The 21,723-nt window shown below is 38.9% G+C and overlaps 1 protein-coding gene across 4 annotated transcripts in view; it reads left to right on the top strand.

Annotated features, from left to right (window-relative positions):
• The window catches only part of RALGPS2 (Ral GEF with PH domain and SH3 binding motif 2), a 189,654-nt gene that overhangs the window by 16,356 nt on the left and 151,575 nt on the right, over positions 1 to 21,723 (top strand). Inside the window, exon 2 of one of the 4 annotated variants that reach the window (XM_074390145.1) lies at positions 19,324 to 19,473. The exons of the other annotated variants lie outside the window; for them this stretch is intronic. The gene's annotated coding sequence lies outside the window, so the exon portion shown is untranslated. The remainder of the gene's footprint in view (positions 1 to 19,323; positions 19,474 to 21,723) is intronic. 4 annotated transcript variants of the gene reach the window in all.

Below are 21,723 nucleotides of genomic sequence, written 5' to 3'. Positions count from 1 at the left end.
GGCTCACACCTGTAATCACAGCACTTTGGGAGGCCAAGGCGGGCAGATCACAAGATCAGGGGTTTGAGGCCCGCCTGGCCAACATGATGAGACCCCGTGTCTGCTAAAAATACAAAAATGAGCCAGGTGTAGTGGTACATGTCTGTAGTCCTAGCTACTCGGGAGACTGAGGCAAGAGAATCACTTGAACCTGGGAGGCAGAGGTTGCAGTGAGCTTAGACTGCACCATTGCACTCCAACCTGGATGACAGAGCAAGCCTCTGTCTCAAAAAAAAAAAAAAAGAAAGAAAAAAAAAATTAGCTGGGCGTCGTGGCACAGGCTTGTAATCCCAGGTACTTGGGAGGCTGAGGCAGGAGAATCGCCTGAACCTGGGAGGCGTAGGTTGTGGTGAGCCAAGATTGTGTCTCTTCCCTGTAGTCTGGGTGACAGAATGAGACTCTGTCTCAAAAAAAAAAAAAAAAAAAAATTAAGATACACCTACTGGCAGTTCCCATTCCTGGGTATTTACTGAAAAGACTTATACACTAATGTGCATAGCAGCTTGATTTATGATAGTCAAAAACTGGAAAAAACGGATAAACAAATTGTGACATAACCATACTATTTAAGCAATATAAGGAAATGAACTATTTTTTGTTAGTCACAACAGGGATGAATTTCAAAATAATTATGCAAAGCAAAGGAAGGCAGGCACTGGCTGGGTGCTGTGGCTCATGTCTATAATCCCAGAATTTTAGGAGGCAGAGGCGGGCAGATCTCATGAGGTCAGGAGTTTGAGACCAGCCTGGGCAACATGGCGAAACCCTGTCTCTACTAAAAATACAAAAATTAGCTGGGTGTGGTGGTGGGCACCTGTAATCTCAGCTATTCAGGAGTCTGATGCAGGTGAATTGCTTGACCCTGGGAGGCAGAGGTTGCAGTGAGCCGAGATGAGATTTCACCACTGCACTCTAGCCTGGGTGACAGAGTGAGACTTTGTCTCAAAAAAAAGAAAAAAAAAAAAGGGCAGGCAGGCACTTTGGGGGTAACTAAGTATGTTCCCTGTCTTGATTTTTCATAGGTGTATATATGTGCTTTGAACTTGTGTTGATTTATTGTGTGTCACCTGTATATAAAGTTTATTTTATTTTGTTTTAATTTTTTAATAAAATTACACAGGAAGTAACACAGGATTTTTTTTTTTAAATTGAGATGGACAGGGTCTTGCTATACTGCCTAGGCTAGTCTTGAACTCCTGGGTTCAAGCTGTTCTCTTGCATACGGGTACACACCACCAGCAACCCATTTAGTCTAGCATTTAATTGATAGACTAAAATTTAGTTTTTCTTTGTTTTTGGCCCAAATAAAGCTGTTTAAAATTTTTTTTTTTTTTTAATTCATGCGGCCTGGTACGGTGGCTCATGCCTGTAATCCTAGCACTTTGAGAGGCCAAGGTGAGTGGATCACCTGAGGTCAAGAGTTTGAGACCAGCTTGGCCAACTTGGTAAAACCTTGTCTTTACTAAAAATATAAAAAAATTAGCTGGGTGTGGTGGTGGGTGCCTGTAATCCCAGCTAGTCAGGAAGCTGAGGCAGGAGAATGAATCTCTTGAATCTACGAGGCAGAGGTTGCAGTGAGCCGAGATTGTGCTATTGCACTCCAGCCTGGGCAACAGATCAAAAACTCTGTCTCAAGAAAACAAAATCATACAATAAAGATTTGCTGTGGCTAGAAAATGATAAAAGATTGATTAAAAACTGTTTATATAACATGCATTGTATTAGGGTTCTCTACAGGGGCAGAGCTGATGGAATTTATATATATGTGTGTACGTGTGTGTGTGTGTGTCCATATATACATATATGGAGAGAGAGAGAGAGAGAGGAGTTTATTAAGTATTAACTCACACGATGACAAGGTCCCACAATAGGCCATCTGCAGGCTGAGGAGCAAGGAGACCCAGTCCGCGTTTGGGGAACTTGGAGTCTGATGTTCGAGGTGGAAAGTATCCAGCATGGGAGAAAGATGTAAACTTGGAGGCTAGGCTAGTCTTTCTTTTCACATTTTTCTGCCTGCTTATATTCTACTGCACTGGCAGCTGACTAGATTGCACCCACCCAGATTAAGGGTGGCCCTGTCTTTCCCAGACCACTGACTCAAATGTTAATCTCCTTTGGCAACACCCTCACAGACACACCCAGGATCGGTACTTAGTATCCTTCAATCCAGTTGGCACTCAGTAACTATCACATGCATCATTCCTTCATCTGTCATATACTTTAATATATACAAAGCAGAAAAACTTGAAAGAAATTTTTTTCTTAGATATCATTAAGAAATAAAATTCCTTTGCAGTAGTGGTTTTCAACTGGAGACTATTTGTCCTGGAGACATTTGATTTTCACAGCTGTTACTGGAATCAACTGGGTAGAGGTCAGAGATACTTCCAATAGCCTGCAATGCACAGCAAAGTCCTCTTCAACAAAGAGTTATCTGATTTCAGATGTTAGCAGTGCCAAGGTTGAGAAACCCTGATTTGGAGTATCTAAAGTCAATTTAGTTATTTTTGTTTGAATCCTGTGTTATTACACATTCATGTGTTGAAATATGTTACTGCCAAAACCTTTGGAGAAAATTGTGTATTAGGTTTTTGGGAATGTGTGGATGATGTGTTCATGAGACTCTTTGATTCATGAAATAATTCTTTTTGTATAGCCACCTAGAGTTCTGTTTGGACGTGTTGCAGCACCTGTTTTCATATCATTTGAAAAAAAATGCTGAAATATTACCACTACCATACACCAGTTCCCCAACCTAGTCAGATAGAGGCCACCAGTAGAGCTCAACTTTAATTGATAAACTAAAATTTAGTTTTTGTTTGTTTTTGAAATAATTGGTGGCTATTTGAAATCTGAAATTCAGATACAAGGTTTATTAATTTTGAATGCCTACCTTGCCAGCTTTTTTGCCAGTGTTGCATAACTAGGCCAAGACTCTGTTTCTCAGACAGACAACTTCGGCAGTTTTACTGGTAACACTTGGATCTTTAGTGTTTTTTTCTTTTTCCATTTTAAAAGAGAACCTTGAGGAGAGAGAAGGATATGACTGGGAGAATAGGGGTAAGGACAGTGATTTTAATTGGCTTGAAACATTGACTGCTAATATGTTGCTTTTGAGGAATGGTATTTTTCTAAATGGAGTAATACTTGGGATTTCGTAAATTCAACTTGATGAGGATCTTAGAAGTAGCTTGCTGCTATTGCAGAGTTATCTACAGCTGCTCCAGAAAGCTGATGGCCACATGGCTGGATTTAGTCCATGTGCAGAGGTAGAGAGTATCTTACTTTGCATGTTACTCACATCTATTGCACTAAAGCAGTAATCCCCTCACTTTGGAAGGCTGAGGCAAGCGGATTGCCTGAGCTCAGCAGTTCAAGGCCAGCCTGGGTAACCCGGCAAAACCCCATCTCTACAGAAACAACAACAACAACAACAACAACAACACACACACACACACACACACTGGCCAGCCATGGTGGTGTGCACCTATAGTCCGAGGACTGAGGCGGGAGGATCTCTTGAGCTTGAGAGGCTGAGGTTGCAGTGAGCCGATATCACGCCACTGTACGCCAGCCTTGGTGACAGAGTGAGGCTCCATCTCAAAAAGAATACTTTAAAAGAAAAAGAAACCGGTACTTTCTGAAGTAGAATGTATCCATTTTTGTTCTAGGCAAGAGGTTGGTAAACCTTTTCTAAAAGCCCAAAGAGTAAACAACATATGCTTTGCAGGCCACGCAAGTCTCTGTTGCAGCTATTCAGTTCTGCCCTTGTAGTGTGAAAGCAACCATAGATAGCACATAAATGGATGAGTAGCTGTGTTCTGTTAAAATTTATTTACAAAAATGGGGCTGGATTTAGCTTGTGGGCCATACTTTGCCAAACCGTGTTCTAGGCCATCAGTGTTTCCTCTTTGGGATGTTTGACATTTTCTGCTTAATTTCCCAGTGGTGGCTCATTGCAAACAAAAGTGGTACCCTTTCACTTGGAGCTGCTGTGCTGTATTTAAGGGCTTTTACTGATGATGGTATGTAATAAGTGAATGATGTGAACTTTAAGAAGCAGAATAAGGCAACCTTAGCTCTTTTCTCTCTCACATGCAGCTGGTTGACGAATTCAGGCATGTTTACTTTGAAAAGTCTCTGGAATTAGGTTTTTTAATGTTCGTATTTATAATTTCTTGGCTGCAGTAGGATAATAACCTTATTGCTCTTTCTGCATTTAAGGTTCTCAAATTCATCAGTGTCGGCAAATGTTACCTAAGTTACCTTTCTAAAATAAAAGTATTATGGTATGCTTCTCTGCCTATAATTATACAGGGACTCCCAGTCACCCAGAATGGTGGTTCTTAACTGCTCTTTATTCTTGAGTTCCTTTGAAAAATCACTACCTGTGAATCCAAGAAAATGAGTTTATTTTTATATGTGTTCATGTACATAGTTTTCCTCATTTTGGGGAATTGGACAGTATATGGCCCTAAAGTTTTATTCATGTCTCTTTGTTAGCAAACCTTGATTTATATTAAAGTACTTTTCTTCCCATGCCTTTAGAAGGCTTCATGATCTGGCTAGAGTCTGTCTTTGACATTTATCTTCCATGTTCACACACACAGACAAATACAACTCATATACCTCCTCCCCCAACCTTTGTGCTTTTTTCTACAACGAACCAATTTTCCTTCATTATGGCAATTTCTTCCATTCTTGTGGCTTTGCAAATAGCATTTCCTTGTGCCAGGATTGCCCTTACCATAAATTTCCCTTCCATGTGCCCATTTTCTACTTCTCAGGACTCATCTTAGATATCAAATTCTCTGTGAAGATATCGCTGACATCTCTTCCTTGGCAGACAGAAGTTAATATGAAGGAATTCTAGCATGTGAAAGAAATAGAGACACCTTTTTTTTTGGAGTGGGGAGGAAGATGGAAGGAAGATTTCTTGGAAAGATTTCTTTGCTCTTCTTGAAAGATAACACTATTCCATAACCTTCTTAACCACTCTAAGTCTCACTTTCTGAACTGATTGTCAGTTTCTTAAATTGATTACATTATTGATAAATAATAATATTTATCTCAGTGAGGTGTTAGAATAAATGAAGAACAGTGTTTCAATCTCCGTAACACCTCAATACTGATACAGGAAACTCCCTTTTGTGGTCATTGGGTGGCTTTCAGAACTTATGCAGGAAGGAGTAAGTGTATCTTTAGAGACCTAGTACTCTCAGTTCTTAATAAAAATGTTCTAATGAAAAACTAGGTCATAAATTTACTAGAACATTTCTTGAAATCCTTCTGGTGAAATTACTTTAAAGTGTGTGGGTAAGCTACAAGGCACTATGCAAATATTTATGTTGTTAATAGGTATTGTTACTTTTAAAGGACCAGAGGGATCTTTACTATTAGATTAAAAAAAAAATTTTTTTCTAGTCAGTTGCTGATTGGCTTTCACAAATTAACATTTATAATTGTGGGTTCTCACTATTCCATGAATGACAGGGAGGATGCGTGGCATATGATAATTTGTAATTTGCTGAGCCCAGATTTGTCCTGGTCTACTACCTAGTAGGCAAATCTCAATGGGATTTGCTAATCTCTACTTACTTGTGTAGTAACTTTTTTCTTTCTTTCTTTCTTTCTTTCTTTCTTTTGAGACAGGGTCTCACTCTGTTTGCCCATGCTGGTGTGCAGTGGCACAGTCATGGCCCACTGCAGCCTTGACCTCCCAGGGTGAAGCAATTCTCCCACCCCAGGCATCCAAGTAGCTGGGACTATGGGACTATAGGCATAAACCACCATGCCTAGCTAATTTTTAATTGATTTATTTTTGTAAAGATGGGAGGTCTCACTTTGTTGCCTAGGCTGGACTTGAACTCCTGGGCTCAAGTGGCCCTCCCACTTCCCTCTCCCAAAATGCTGAATTATAGGTATGAGCCATGTTGCCCGGCCATAGTCACTTTTGTTGCCAGCACTATCTTTCTGCAGCTGGAGCCAACTCCTACTGCTGGTGATCAAAGAGAAGCAAAAAGCAAAAGCTGTAGAAGGAGGAGTAAGTTAAACAGTAAAATGTAATATTTTGTGATGGCTTAAATTCGTGATACATATGTGTCACCTTTATGGTTTATATAGTAATGTGAATAATATAAATTATTTCAATCATCTTAGAATCATTAAAGGTTTGTAGGAATTAAAAATAATTATACTTGGCCAGGCATGGTGGCTCATACCTGTAATCCCAGCACTTTGGGAGGCCAAGGTGGGTGGATCACTAGGTCAGGAGATCGAGACCATCCTGGCTAACACAGTGAAACCCCATCTCTACTAAAAATACAAAAAATTAATCAGGCGTGGTAGTGTGTGCCTGTAGTCCCAGCTACTAGGGAGGCTGAGGCAGGAGAATCACTTGAACCCGGGAGACGGAGGTTGCAGTGAGCCGAGATTGTGCCACTGCACTCCAGCCTGGGCAACAGAGCAAGACTCCATCTCAAAAAATGTATATTAGAAAAATAATTAATTAATTATACTTTAATGTTTTATATGCTGTAGTAGTATTCTCCGATTTGGAAATTTTTCAAGTTGTCTTGGGAAAAATCCTTCATAAACTGATACTAAGGATCTATTGTAGTTGAAGTCATTGCTTAGGTATCCATTTGTTGAGACTTCTGAATTCAGTAGGGTCTGTCTCTCTCTCTTTTCTATCTCTCTTTCTGTTTCTGTATATATCCTTCCGAATGAAATTTGTAAGATATAGTAGTCCATTAATATGGACTCTGCCTTTTCATTGTGTACGGTCCAGATTTTTCTTTGATTGTGACAAATGTTGCCCTTTATTTCTTCAGATTCAGTTCCTGATGCTTCCCACCTCTGTTTACATTTGCTCTCCGTACTTGAACTACTGGCAGTCCACTGAATATGAGAAAGCATTTCACTGTTCCTTTGTACATACTGTTTTCTTTGTCATCTTATTCAACAAATGAACTTTTATTAGAAATGAAGGAAACTAAATATTTTACCCCTAGCCACTCACATGTTTCCACAGTATTTAAACATTCAGGAAGAATTGATGGAAAGTGCCAATGATTAGCAAACGGAAGACTTGAATATAAGATATACCTCTGCCATTAATTGGTTATGTGGACTTGGCAAGATCACACGACCTTGGCATTGGGATTAGTGTTGTCTTACGTAAAATCAGAATTGGAACAAAGCAGTGGGTTAGCAAATTTGCCCTTTCTTTTTTTCTGCCTTCCTTTTATTTTCTTTTATTTTTACACATTTGAAAGATACAGCACGTTCTCATCACTTTACAATGAATTCCTACAGCTGTAATTCTCTGTGGGGATTCAGGGGTGGCACATGGACCCCGAGATGAGGCAAGTATTAAAATGAGAGAAGACCTGGGGATTTGAAATGCACCCTAAATATCTCCAATAACCAGGCGTGGTGACTCACGACTGTAATCCCAGCACTTTGGGAGGCCAAGGTGGGTGGATCATGAGGTCAGGAGTTTGAGACCGGCTTGGCCAATATGGTGAAACCCCATGTCTATTAAAAATGCAAAAATTAGCCAGGTGTGGTGGCACACTCCTGTAGTCCCAGTTTCTTGGGAGGCCGAGGCAGAAGCTTGAACCCGGGAGGCGGAGGTTGCAGTGAGCCGACATGGTGCCACTGCCCTCCAGCCTGGGCAACAGAGAAGAGACTCCATCTCAAAGCCCGCCCCCCCCCCGCCACAAAAAAAGATCTCTGAAGTATCTTCCGTCTCTTAAATAATCTTCATTTGTGTTATTAGCATGAGGCAAAAATATTTATGGTTATATGAGCTTAGGTCCAAAGCTGTTCCTCAGCTCATTTTGTCTCAAGTCCAGATTGACGCTAAACAAGCGATCACTAACGCCCTCTGTTGGTGGTAACAGTTGTACTTTTTCTTTTAAAATTTATGTCGTAGCATAATGTTCACCGTGATACTCACAAAAAATGTTTGACACCAAGCGTCTCTGTCTTATGGAATGGAGTTAGAGATACTTATTTACCAAATACTTTAAGCAGGAGGAAAAGACAGTAAAACACTTCAGTTATATCATAACAGTACCTGCATTAGAGTTGTACTGTTTATTGGGTGTGTAGCTTTCTTGGTTTCTGAAAATTTGCAGGTTGAAGGTTTTTAAGTTGAGGAGCTTCTGTATAATTTGGGAGAATTCACAGTTTCCCTCCCTGTCTTTTAATTTGAAATAATTTCAAACTAATAGTAAAATTAAAAGAATAGCATATTAGGGTTCTGCAGAGAAACAGAATGAATAGGTTATGTATATATATTTTATTAAATATATAGTACTTATATAATTATATATAATATATACTGCTGTTAACTTTAATGTATAATTTCTTATGTAGTATAAATTATAAGGAATTGGCTCACATGATCATGGAGGCTAAAAAGTCCCAAGATATGCCATTGGTAAGCCGGAGACCCAAAAGAGTTAATATGTAGTTCCTATCTAAGTGTGAAGGTCTGAGAAGCAGGAAAGCCAGTGGTATAAGTTCTAGTTCAAAAGCCAGCAGGTTCTAGACCCGAGAAGAGGTTTGATGTTTCAGTCTGAGTCCAAAGGGAGGAAAACACCAATGTTCAACTAAAGCACTCAGGCAGGCAGAGTTCCTTCTCACAGCTTTTTTGTTCTATTCCTACCCTCAACAGATGAGGTCTGCCACATGGGGTGGGCAGTCTGCCTTACTCAGTTGTCTACTAATTCACATTTTTATCTCATCCAGAAATACCCTCAAAATACCCCCAAATGTCTGGACACCCTTTGGTTCAGTCAGATTGACATATAAAGTTACTCAAAATAATAAAGAGAACTTCTACATACCTTCTACCTAAATTCACCAGTTTTTGTTTGTTCAATTGTTTTGAGACAAAGTCTCAGTCTTTGCCCAGGCTGGAGTGCAGTGGTGCGATCTTGGTTTACACAACTTCTGCCTCCCAGGTTCAAGTGATTCTCCTGCCTCAGTCTCCTGAGTAGCTGAAACTACAGGCATATGCCATGATGCCTGGCTAATTTTTGTGTTTTTAGCAGAGATGGGGTTTTACCATGTTGGCCAGGCTAGTCTTGGACTCCTGACCTCAGGGGAGGTGTCTGCCTTGGCCTCCTAAAGTGCTTAAGTTACAGGCATGAACCACTGCATTGGGCCGGTTCACCAATTTTTAGCATTTTATCACATTTTCTTTTTCTTTTTCCCAACGCATGTGTGATTATTTTTCTTTTATAATTTAAATTTTTATTTTAGATTCAAGGGGGTACGTGTGTAGTAGATTTGTTACCTGGATATATTGTGTGATGCTGAGATTGCGGTGTGATGTATCCCATCACCTTGGTAGTAAGCGTAGTATCGAATTTCAGCCCTTGCCCCCTTCTCTTTTCCTCACTCTTCCTTCTAGTAGTGCCCAGTATCATTGCCATCTTTATGCCCGTGAGTACCCACTGATTAGCTCCCACTTGTAAGTGAGAAAATGCAATATTTGTTTTTTTTTCCCCCCTATGTTAATTTGCTTAGCATAATGGCTTCTAGCTGCATCCATGTTGCTGCAAAGGACATGATTTCATTTATGGCTGCGAAGTATTCCATGGTATACATGAACCACATGTTCTTTATCCAGTCCACCACTGATGGGTACCTAGGTTGATTCTACATCTTTGCTATTGTGAATAATGCTGTGATGAACATATGAGTGCAGGTGTCTTTTGGTAAGAACAAAGTTAAATATTAATTTAACAGATACATCCAGCATCTGTTATTTCTTGACTTTTTAATAATAGCCATTCTCACTGGTCTGAGATGGTATCTGATTATGTTTTTGAATTGCATTTCTCTAATGATTAGCAATGTTGAACATTTTTTTCATATGTTTGTTGGCCACTTGTCTATCTTCTTTTTGGGAAGTGTCTCCATCTTTTGCCTGTTGATTGCTTGTTCAGTTGTTTACATTCTTTGTAAAGTTTGGGTATTAGACTTTTGTCAGATGCATAGTTGGTCAGTATTTTCTCCCATTCTGTGAGTTGTCTGTTGACTCTGTTGATAGTTTGTTTTCCTGTGGAAGAGCTCTTTAGCTTAATTAGGTCCCACTTGTCAATTTTTGTTTTTGTTACATTTGCTTTTGAGGACTTAGTCATAAGTTACTTCCCAAGGCCCATGTCCAGAATGGTGTTTCCTAGGTTTTCTTCTAGGATTCTTATAATTTTAGTTTTACAGTTAGACCTTTAATCCATTTTGTTAATTTTTGTGTATTGTGAAAGGTAGGGGTCCAATTTCATTGTTCTGCATGTGGCTAGCCAGCTATCCCTACACTATTTATTGAATGGGAAGACTTTTCCCGTTGCTCATTTTTGTCAGCTTTATACAAGATCAGATGGTTGTAGCTGTTGGGTTTATTTCTGGGTTCTTCATTCTGTTCCATTGGTCTGTATGTCTGTTTTGTACTTGTGCCGTGCTGTTTTGGTTACTTACTATAGCCTTATAGTCTAGTTTGAACTCAGCTAATGTGATGCTTCCCACTTCGTTCTTTTTGCTTAGGATTGCCTTGGCTATTCTGGCCCTTTTTTAGTTCCATATGAATTTTAGAATAGTTTTTTTCTTGTTCTGTGAAAAATAATGTTTGTAGCTCTATAGGAATAGTACTGAATCTGCAGATTGCTTTGGGCAATATGGCCATTTTAATTTGACCATGTGGTTTACTTACCACAGGCTATTTGGCCTGTAGTTTACTTGTTTTGTTGTGTTTTTGCCAGGTTTTGGTATCAAGGTGATGCTGGCTTCATGGAATGAGTTTAGGGAGGAATCCCTCCTCCTCAATTTGTTTTATTCTTTCAATCCAGCAGCCTGGAATGTTTACCCATTTGTTTGTGTCATCTGTGATTTCTTTCAGCAGTGTTTTGTAGTTCTTGCAGAGATCTTTCACCTCCTTGTTAATTGTTAATTTGTTTCTATGTATTCCTAGGTATTTTTTTGTTGTTGATTCTGTTGTAAATGGAATTGTATTCTTGGTTTGGCTCTCAGCTTGAACATTATTGGTGTATGGAAATGTTCCTGATTTTTGTACATTGACTTTGTATCCTGAAACTTTACTGAAGCCATTTATCAGTTGTAGGAGCTCTTTTGCAGTCTGTAGGGTTTTCTAGGTATAGAATCATGTAGTCAGTGAAGAGAGAGAGTTGGATTTCTTTTTTTCCTATTTGGGTGCCTTTTATTTCTTTCTCTCGTGTGATTGTTGTGGCAAGGACTTCCAGTACTCTGTTAAGTAAGAGTGGTGAGACTGGGCATCCTTGTCTTGTTCCAGCTCTCAAGGGGAATACTTCCAGCTTTTGCCTGTTCAGTATGATTGGCTGTGGGTTTGTCATAGATGGCTCTTATTGTTTTGAGATATGTTCCTTTGATGCCTATTTTTTGAGGGTTTTTATATGAGTGGATGTTGGATTTTATCAAAAGCTTATTGTGTATCTATTAAGATAATCATAGGGTTATTTTAAATTCTGTTTATGTGGTGAATCACGTTTATTGATTTGTGTATGTTGAACCAGCCTTGCATCACAGGAATGAAGCCTGCTTAATCATGGTGAATTAACTTTTTTGGTATACTACTGGATTCGGTTTGCTAGTAGTATGTTGATTTTTACATCTATGTTAATCAGGGATATTGGCCTGTAGTGTACTTGTTTTGTTGTGTTTTTGCCAGATTTTAATAATCAAGGTGATGCTGGCTTCATAGAATGAGTTAGGGAGGAGTCCCTTCTGCTCAATTTTTTGGAGTAGATTCACGAAGACTGTTACCAGTTTTTCTTTGGATGTCTGGTAGAATTTGTGAGTCCATCTGATCTAGGGCCTTTTTTGGTTGGTAGGTATTTTATTACTTATTCAATTTTGGAATTTGACATTGGTGTGTTTAGAGTTTCATTTCTTCCTAATTCAATCTTGGGGGGTGGGTTGTGATTTTCCAGGAATTTATCAATTTTCTCTAGATTGTCTCGTTTCTGTGTATACAAGTGTTCATAATAGTATCTGAGGATCTTTTGTATTTCTATGGAATCAGTTGTAATGTCACTTTTGTCATTTCTGATGGTGCTTATTTGGATCTCTTTTCTTAGTTTATCTGTCTGGTGGTCTGCCAATCTCATATAACCTTTCAAAGAACCAACTTCTGGTTTCATTGATTCTTTTAATTTTTAATTTTTGGGGGTATATGGCAGTTTATATATTTAGGTGGTACACGAGATACTTTGATACAGGGATACAGTGCGTAGTAATCATATTGTGGTAAATGGGGTGTCCATCCCCTCGTTTATCCTTTGTGACAAGCAATCCAATTATAATCTTTTAGTTATTTTAAAATGTACAATTATTATTGACTATAGTCACCCTGTTCTGCTATCAAGTACTAGGTCTTACTCATTCTTTCTGTTTTTTTTGTACCCTGTATCCATACCCCCATTCCACCCCCTCTACTACCCTTCTCAGTCTCTGGTAACCATCCGTCTACTCTATATCTCTGTGAGTTCAATTGTTTTGATTTTTAGCTCCCACAAATAAATGAGAACTTAAAATATTTGTCTTTCTGTGTCTGGCTTATTTCACTTAATATAATGACCTGCAGTTCCATCCATGTTGTAGTAAATGACAGGATCTCATTCTTTTTATGGCTGAATAGTGCTTCGTGATGTATATGTACCACATTTTCTTTGTCCATTCATTCATCTGTTGATGGACACTTAGGGTGATGTTGAAAACTTTTTTGTATGCCTCTTTGCCATTTATATGTCTTTTTTTGAGAAATGTCTATTCAGACCTTTTGCCTGTTTTAAAAATCAGATTATTAGATTTTTTTTCCTGTAGAGCTGTTTGAGCTCCTTGTATGTTCTGGTTATTAATCCCTTGTCAGATGGATAGGCTGCAAATATTTTCTCCCATTCTGTGGGTCATGTCTTTGTTATTTCCTTTGCTGTGCAAAAGTTTTAACTTGATGTGATTCTATTTATCAATTTTTGCTTTGGTTGCCTGTGCTTGTGGGGTGTTATTCAATAGATTTTCTCCCAGACCAATGTCCTAGAGGGTTTTCCAGTTTTTTCATAGTTTGATAGTTTGTAGTAGTTTCATAGTCTGGGGTCTTCAATTTAAGTCTGTAATCCATTTTGATTTGATTTTTGTATAAGATGAGAGATAGGGATCTGGTTCCATTCTTTTCTGCATCTAGTTTTCCTAGCCCTGTTTATAGAAGGGACTGTCCTTTCCCTATTGCCAATGTATGTTCTTTGCATGTTTCTTGAAAATGAGTTCACTGTAGGTGTATTGATTTATTTCTGGATTCTCTATTCTGTTCAGTTGGTCTGTTGGTATGTTTTTATGCCAGTACCATGTGTTTTGGTTACAGTAGCTCTGTAGTATAATTTGAAGTCAAGTAATGTGATTCGTCCAGTTTTGTTTTTTTGCCCAGTATTGCTTTAGCTATACTGGGTCTTCTCATTTAAAAAACATTTTAGGATTGTTTTTTCTTTTTCCATGAAGAATATTACTGGTATGTTGATAGGGATTGCATTGCCTTGAATCTGTAGATTAGTTTAGTTAGTGTAGACAAGTTAAAAATACTGATTTTTTGAGTCCGTTAACATGGAATAATCTTTCCAATTTTTGACATCCTCCAGTTTCTTTCATCAGTGTTTTATAGTTTTCATTGTAGACATCTTTTATTTATTTGGTTAAATTACTTCCTACCTATTTAATTTTATTAGTAGTTCTTGTAAGTGGGATTACTTAAAAAAATTTTTTTCAGATTGTTCACTGTTAACATACAGAAATGCTACTGATTTTTGTATGTTAATTTTATATCCTGCAACTTTAGTAAATATTTATCAGTTCTAATAGTTTTTTGGTGGAGTCTTTAGGTTTTTCCAAAAATAATATTATCTGTAAACAAGGATAATTTCCCTTCTTCCTTTTGAATTGGGATGCCCTTTATTTCTTTCTCTTGTCTGATTGCCCTAGCTAGGACTACTAGTACCGTGTTGAATAACAGTGGTGAAAGTGGGCATCCTTGTCATTTTCCACATCTTAGAGGAAAGGCTTTTAGTTTTTCCCCATTGTCCTTTATTCTGTTGATAAGATGTATCACACTGATTGATTTGCACCTGTTAAACCATCCTTGCATTCCAGGAGTAAATTCCACTTAGTCGTGATGAATGCTCTTTTTAATGTATTCATTGTTTTTTTTTTATATGGATATTTGGGTTTCAATTTGTTCAGTTCTGGTCTGATTTTACTTATTTCTTCTGCTAGCTTTGGGGTTCTTATTTTTCTGGTTCCTCTAAGTGTAATGTTAGATAGTTAATTTCAGATTTTTCTAACTTCTTGAGGTAGGCCTTTCATGTTATAAACTTCTTTCTTAATCCTGTTTTTGCTGCATCCCAGAGATATTGGTATGTTGTGTCTCTATTCGCATTTATTTCAAAAATTTTTTAAATTTCTACTTTAATTTCATTGTTTACTCAAAAGTTGTTCAGGAGCAAGTTGTTTAATTTCCATGAAATTGTGTGGTTTTTAAAGATTTTCTGGGTATTGATTCCAAGAGTATTGTGGGTATGATTTTGGTTATTTAAAATTTGGAGCTTGCTTTATGGTCAAGAGTGTAGTGGATCTTGGAGTATGTTCTGTGTGCAGATGAGAAGAATGTATATTGTATGGTTGTTGGGTGGAGTATTCTGTAGGTGTCTATTAGGTCCAATTGGATCTGTGTCCAATTTAAGTCCAGAATGTGCTAGTTTTTTGCCTCAATGATCTGTCTAATGTTGTCATGGGGATATTGAAGTTTCCCACTACTGCTTGTGTGGCTCCTTTCTTAGGTCTAGAGGTACTTGTTTTATAAATCTGGGTGCTCTCATTTTGAGTATGTCTGTATTTAAGACAGTTAAGTCTTGTTGAATTGAATATTTTATCATTCTGTAATGCCTTTCTTTATCCTTTTTCACTGTTGTTGGTTTAAAGTCTGTTTTCTGTGATATAAGAATGACAAACCCTGCTCTTTGTTGTGTTCCCTTTGATGATCTTTCTCCAGCTCTTTATTTTGAGCCTGTGGATTTTATTAGATATGTGGTAGGTCTCTTGAAAACAGCAGATGGATGGGCCTTTTTTTTTATCCAGTGTGCCTCTCTGTGTCTTGAGAACTCTGCTGTTAGACTGATGGAATTCCGTTTGTATGTGATCTGACCTTTTTCTCTAGTTGTCTTTAAGGTTTTTCTCCTGGCTGGGTGTGGTGGCTCATGCCTGTAATCCCAGCACTTTGGGAGGCCGAGGCAGGTGAATCACAAGGTCAGGAGATCAAGATCATCCTGGCTAACACGGTTAAACCCCATCTTTACCAAAAATAGTAAAATTTAACTAGATGGGGTGGCACACGCCTTTCGTCCCAGGCTGCCCTGGAGGCTGAGGCAGGAGAATCGCTTAAATCTGGGAGGCAGAGGTTGCAGTGACCTGAGATTGTGCCACTGCACTCCAGCCTGGGCGACAGAGCAAGACTTTGTCTCAAAAAAAAAAAAAAGAAAAAAGATTTTTTCCTTAGCATTGACCTTGGACTGTCTGGTGATGATATGCCTTGGTGATGTTCATTTTGGATAGTGTCTCACAGGTGCTCTGGATTTCTTATACCTAGCTATGTATCTCTTTAGCAAGTTAGGGAAATTTTCTTGAATTATTTTCCCAAGTATGTTTTCCAGGTGGTTTTCTTCTCTGTCTCTTTCGGGAGTGCCAGTAATTTGCAGATCTGGTAATCTCATATTTCTCAAAGACTGTTCTTTTTTTTCCTTTTTGTTGAGTCTTGCCATGTCACCCAGGCTGAAATGCAGTGGCACAGTCTTGGCTCACCACAATCTTTGCCTCCCAGGTTCAAGCAATTCTTGTGCTTTAGCCTCCCGGATAGCTGACTTTACAGGCATGTGCCACCATGCCTGGCTAATTTTTGTGTTTTTAGTAGAGACAGGGTTTCAGCCACATTGGCCAGGCTGGTCTCAATCTCCTGGCCTCAAATGATCCACCACCTCAACCTACCAACGTTCTGGGATTACAAACATGAGCCACTACACCTGTCCCAACTGTGTTCATTTTTAAAAACTCTTTTTACTTTATTTTTGCTTGACCGGGTTTGTTTGAGAGTCTGGTCTCTAAGCTCTGAAATTCCTACTGTTTAGTTCAGTCTGTTGATAAAACTTTCCATTGTTTTTTGTTTGGTTGGTTGGTTTTTGTTGTTGTTACTGTTTTTGAGACAGAGTCTCACTCTTTTGCCCAGGCTAGAGTGTAATGATGCAATCTCAGCTCACTAAAACTTCCACCTCCCGTGTTCAAGTGATTCTCCTGCCTCAGCCTCCCAAGAAGCTGGGATTAGAGGCATGTGCCATCATGCCCAGCTATTTTTTTTATTTTTAGTAGAGATGGGGTCTCACTATGTTGGCCAGGCTGAGCTCAAACTCCTGACCTAAAGTGATCCACCCACCTCACCCTCCCATTTAAAAAATTTTAAAGTTATTTAATTCCAGAAGCTCTGATTGATTTTTAAATTTTGTTTTATTTTAGGTTCAGGGCTGCATCTGCAGGCTTGTTATGTAGGTTAATTGTGTTTTGTAGGGTTTGGTGTATAGATGTTTTGTTGCCTAGGTAATAAGCATGGTACCCAGTAGGTAGTTTTTCAGTTCTCACTTTTCTCCCACCTTCCATCCTCAGGTAGGCCCGGTGTCAGTTGTTTCCTTCTTTGTGCCCACTATACTCAGTATTTAACTCCAATTTATAAGCGAGAACATGCAATATTTTGTTTTTTGTTCTTGTGTTCACTTAAGATCATGGCCTCCAGCTCTATCCATGTTGCTGCAAAGGACATGATGTCACCTTTTTTTTTTTTTTTTTTTAGTTAGAATGTCATCCTGTCACCCAGGCTGGAGTGCAATGGCACAATCTTGGCTCACTACAACCTCCACCTCCTGGGTTCAAATGATTCTCCTGCCTCAGCCTCCCAAGTAGCTGGGATTACAGGCACCCACCACCACACCCAGCTAATTTTTGTATTTTTAGTAGAGACAGGGTTTCACCATGTTGGCCAGGCTGGTCTTGAACTCCCAGTGTCACTCTTTTTTATCACTCTGTGGTATTCTGTGATGTAATGTGCCATATTTTCTTTATTGAGTCTACCATTAATGGGCATTTAGGTTGATTCCATGTCTTTGCAATTGCAAGTAGTGCTGCAGTGAACATACATGTGCATGTCTTTATGGTGGAACCATTTATATTCTTTTGTGTATATAACAAATAGTAGGATTGTGGTTTGAATGGTAATTCTGGTTTGGGATCTCTGAGAAATTGCCAAACTGCTTTCCATAGTGACTGAACTAATTTACATTCCCACCAGCAGTGTTTAAACATTCCCTGTTCTCTGCAGCCTTGCCAGCATCTGTTATTTCTTGACGTTTTAATAATAGCCATTCTGACTGGTGTGAGATGGTGTCTCATTGTGGTTTTGATTTGCATTTCTGTAACGGTTAGTGATGTTGATCATTTTTTCATGTGCTTGTTGCCAGTGTTTAGGTCTTCTTTTGAGAAGTATCTGTTGATGTCCTTTGCCTACTTTTTAATGCGGTTGTTTTTTTTGCTTGTAAATTTGTTTAAGTTTCTTTCTTGAGGAAGATTCTGGATATTAGATATTTTTCAGATGCATAGTTTGAAAATACTTTCTTCCATTCTCAAGAATGGAAAAAACTATCATCTGATTACTCTGATGATAGTTTCTTTTGCTGTTCAGAAGCTCTTTAGTTTAACTGGGTTTCATTTGTCAGTTTTTGTTGCAGTTGCTTTTGGAGTCTTTGTTATGCTATCTTTGCCAGGGCCTATGTCCAGCATGGTATTTCCTAGGTTATCATCTGGGGTTTTTATAGTTTTAAGTTTTACATTTAAGTCTTTATTCCATCTTGCGTTGATTTTTATATGTGGTGTAAGGAAGGGGTCCAGTTTCTGTCTTCTGCATATGGTTATCCACTTATCCCAGCAGCATTTATTGAATAGGGACTCTTCCACATTGCTTTTTTGGTCAGCTTTGTCAAAGATCAGAGTGTAGGTGTGTGGCCTTATTTCTGGACTCTATTCTGTTCCGTTGGTTTGTGTGCCTGTTTTTGTAGAAGTGCCATGCCGTTTTGGTTACTGTAACCTTGTGGTATAGTTTGATGTCTGGTAATATGATGCTTCCCGCTTTGTTCTTTTTGCTTCAGATTGCCTTCTATATAGAGGCTCTTTTGAGGATATGAATTTTACAATAATTTTTCCTAATTCTGTGAAGAATGTCATTGATAGTTTGATAGGAATACCATTGCATCTTTAGATTGCTCTGGGCAGTATGGCCATTGGTCAGCGGTATTGAGTTTTCCTATCCACGAACGTGGGATGCTTTTCCATTTGTGTTCTCTCTGTTTCTTTGAGCAGTGTTTTGAGTAGTCTTCATTGTAAGAATAGTAAACCTCTCTATTTAGCTGTATTCCTAGGTTTTTAATTCTTTTTGTGGTTATTGTGAATGGGATTGCATTCTTGATTTGGCTCTCATTTTGGATATTGGTATATAGGAATGCTATTGATTTTTGTACCTTTGTACCTTGTTCTTACTAGTTTCAAAGAATTTCTTCGTTTCTGTGTTAATTTCATTATTTACCCAGAAATCATTCAAGAAAAGCTTGCTTAATTTTCATGTATTTATACAGTTTTCAGTGAGTTTGTTTAGTGTTGATTTCTATTTTTATTGCAATGGAGTATGAGAGTGTGCTTTGTATGATTTCAGTTTTTTTTAATTTGCTGAGGATTATTTTATGTTCAATTGTGAGTTGATTTTAAAGTATGTACCTTGTTCAGATGAAAAGAATGTATATTCTCTTGTCTTTGTGTGGAATGTTCTGTAAATGTCTGTTAGGTCTATTTGATCAAGTGTTGAGTTCAGGTCCTGAATGATCTGCCTATTACTGTCAGTGAGGTATTGAAATCTCCCACTATTATTGTGTGTTTATCTGTGTCTCTTCATAGGTCTCTAAGAACTTGCTTTATGAATCTGGCTACTTGCTCCTCTTTTGGGTGTATATATATTTAGGATACTTAGGTCTTGTTGAATTGAGCCCTTTACCATTATGTAATGCCTTTATTTTTATTTTTTTAATCTCTGTTGGATTAAAGTCTGTTTTATCTAAAACTAGAATAGCAACCTCTGCTTTTTTCTATTTTCCATTTGCTTTGTAGATTTTTCTCCATTCTTTTACTTGGAACTTGTGGATGCCATTGCATTTGAGATGGGTCTCTTGAAGACAGCATACAGTTGGTTCTTGATTCTTTATCCAGTTTGCCACTCTGTGCGTTTTAATTGGAACATTTAGTCCATTTACATTCCAGGTAAGTATTGAGATGTGTGGATTTATTCCTGTTGTCACGTTAATAGCTGGTTATTGTGCAGACTCGTGTGGGTGCCTTTATAGTGTCACTGGTCTATGTACTTCAGTGTATTTTTATAGTGGCAAGTAACCGTCTTTCCTTTCCATGTTTGGCACTCCCTGCAGGATTTCTCCTAAGGCAGAACTGGTGGTGGTAATGAAATCCCTTAGCATTTGCTTTTCTGAAAAGGATATTATTTCTTTGTTTATGAAGCTTAGGTGGCTAGACATCAAGTTCTTCGTTGGAATTTTTTTTTTTTTTAAAGAATGCTGAATATAAGCTGATATGATTTGGCTCTGTGTCCCCACCCAAATCTCATGTTGAATTGTAATCCCCAGTGTTGGAGGTGGGGCCTGGTGAGAGGCGATTGGATCATGGGAGGGCTTTTTAATGGTTTAGCAACATGCCCCTAGTGCTGTCTCATGATAGAGTTCTTGTGAGCTCTAGTTGTTTGACAGTGTGTAAAACAACCAGATCCGCGCTTCATGTACACGTGCTCATTCTCTCTCTCTCTCTCCTGCTGGCCATGTGAAGATGTATTTACTTCCCCTTTGCCTTCTGCCATGTTTGTAAGTTTCCTGAGGCCTCCCCAGAAGCAGAAGCCTGTACAGCCTGTAGAACCAGAGCCAATTAAACCTCTTTTCTTTATAAATTACCCAGTCTCAGGTATGTCCTATTTTGAGACAGAGTCTTGCCCTGTCGCTCAGGCTGGAGATCAGTGGCGTGATCTCAGCTCATTGCACCTCCACCTCCAAAGCTCAAGCAATTCTCCTACCTCAGCGTCCCAAGTAGCTGGGATTATAAGTGCCCACCAGCACACCCAGCTAATTTTTGTTGTTGTTGTTGTTGGTATTTTTAGTAGAGATGGGGTTTTACCATGTTGGCCAGGCTGGTCTCAAATTCCTGACCTCAAGTGATTCACCCACCTTAGCCTTCCAAAATGCTGGGATTACAGGCATGAGCCACCATGCCCAGTGAGGTATGTCTTTGTAGCAGTGTGATAACTAACCAATACATAGGCCCACAATCTCTTCTGGCTTGTAGATTTTCTGCTGAAAGGACCACTGTTAGCCTGATGGGGTTCCCTTTTAAGGTGACCTACCTGCTCTTTCTGGCTACCTTTAACATTTTTTTCTTTCATTTTGACCTTGGAGAATCTGATGACTGTGTGTCTTAGGGATGGTCTTCTTGTGTAGTATTTTTCAGGGGTTCTCTGCATTTCCTGAATTTGAATATTGGCCTCTTCAGTGACGTTGAGGAAGTTTTCATGGACAATATCTTGAAATATGTGTGCCAAGTTGCCTGCTTTCTCTCCATGTCTTTCAGTGATGCCAGTCAGTTGTAGAGTTGGTCTCTTTACATAAGCACATATTTCTTGTAGGTTTTGTTCATCTTTATTTTTTTGTTGTTGGTTTTGTCTGAGTTATTTTGGAGAACAGGTCTTTGAGTTCTGAAATTCTTTTCTCATCTTGGTTGATTTTTCTGTTAAGACTTGTTATTGTATTTTCAAATTCTTGAAGTGAGTTTTTCAGTTCCATCAGCTCAGTTTGGTTCTTAAAATGGCCATTTCATCTTTTAACTCCTGTATTACTTAGAATTTTTCATTTGGGCTTTGAGTATTTCCTGAATGTCATTGATCTTCATTCCTCTCCATATTCTAAATTCTATTTCTGTCATTTCAGCCATTTTGGCCAGGTTGAGCCCTAGTATGCTGTTCATGTGCTCCCTGGGAATCACAACATTGTGCCTGTGTATAGAGTTCAGGCAGAGGCAGGACTGCTGGGCTGGAAGCTGTTGCAGGTATGGCTTGTCTGGCCAGGCCAGGAGTGGATGAAGTCGACTTCCCTGACATCTGGGTGTTTCCAGGAAAACAGGAGGCTGTGCTCCTCAACAGATTGAGGCTGAAGTAGGACCACTGGGCTGCAAGCTCTGGCAGATGCAGTTTGCCTGGCTGCCAGTAGCAGAGGTCGATGGGGATGCCTGCCCTGCTGTCTAGGTGCTTTCTGGGATATCAGGAGGCTGTGCCATTCAGCTGAGTTCCCACAGAGCACAACTATGGACCAGAACTTGTCTCGAACTCCTTGGCTCAAAGTGATCCCTCCACCTCAGTCTCCTTTAGTGCTGGGATTATAGATGTGAGCTACCATATCCAGCCTGATTTCTTTTTAAGATGTTTATCTCTTCCTTTATTTCCTAGATTTCCTTAGAAGT

Source organism: Saimiri boliviensis, chromosome 19 (genome assembly GCF_048565385.1).
Source record: "Saimiri boliviensis isolate mSaiBol1 chromosome 19, mSaiBol1.pri, whole genome shotgun sequence".
Classification (NCBI taxonomy): Eukaryota; Metazoa; Chordata; class Mammalia; order Primates; family Cebidae; genus Saimiri; species Saimiri boliviensis.
This window is presented reverse-complemented; position numbering and strand designations above follow the sequence as displayed.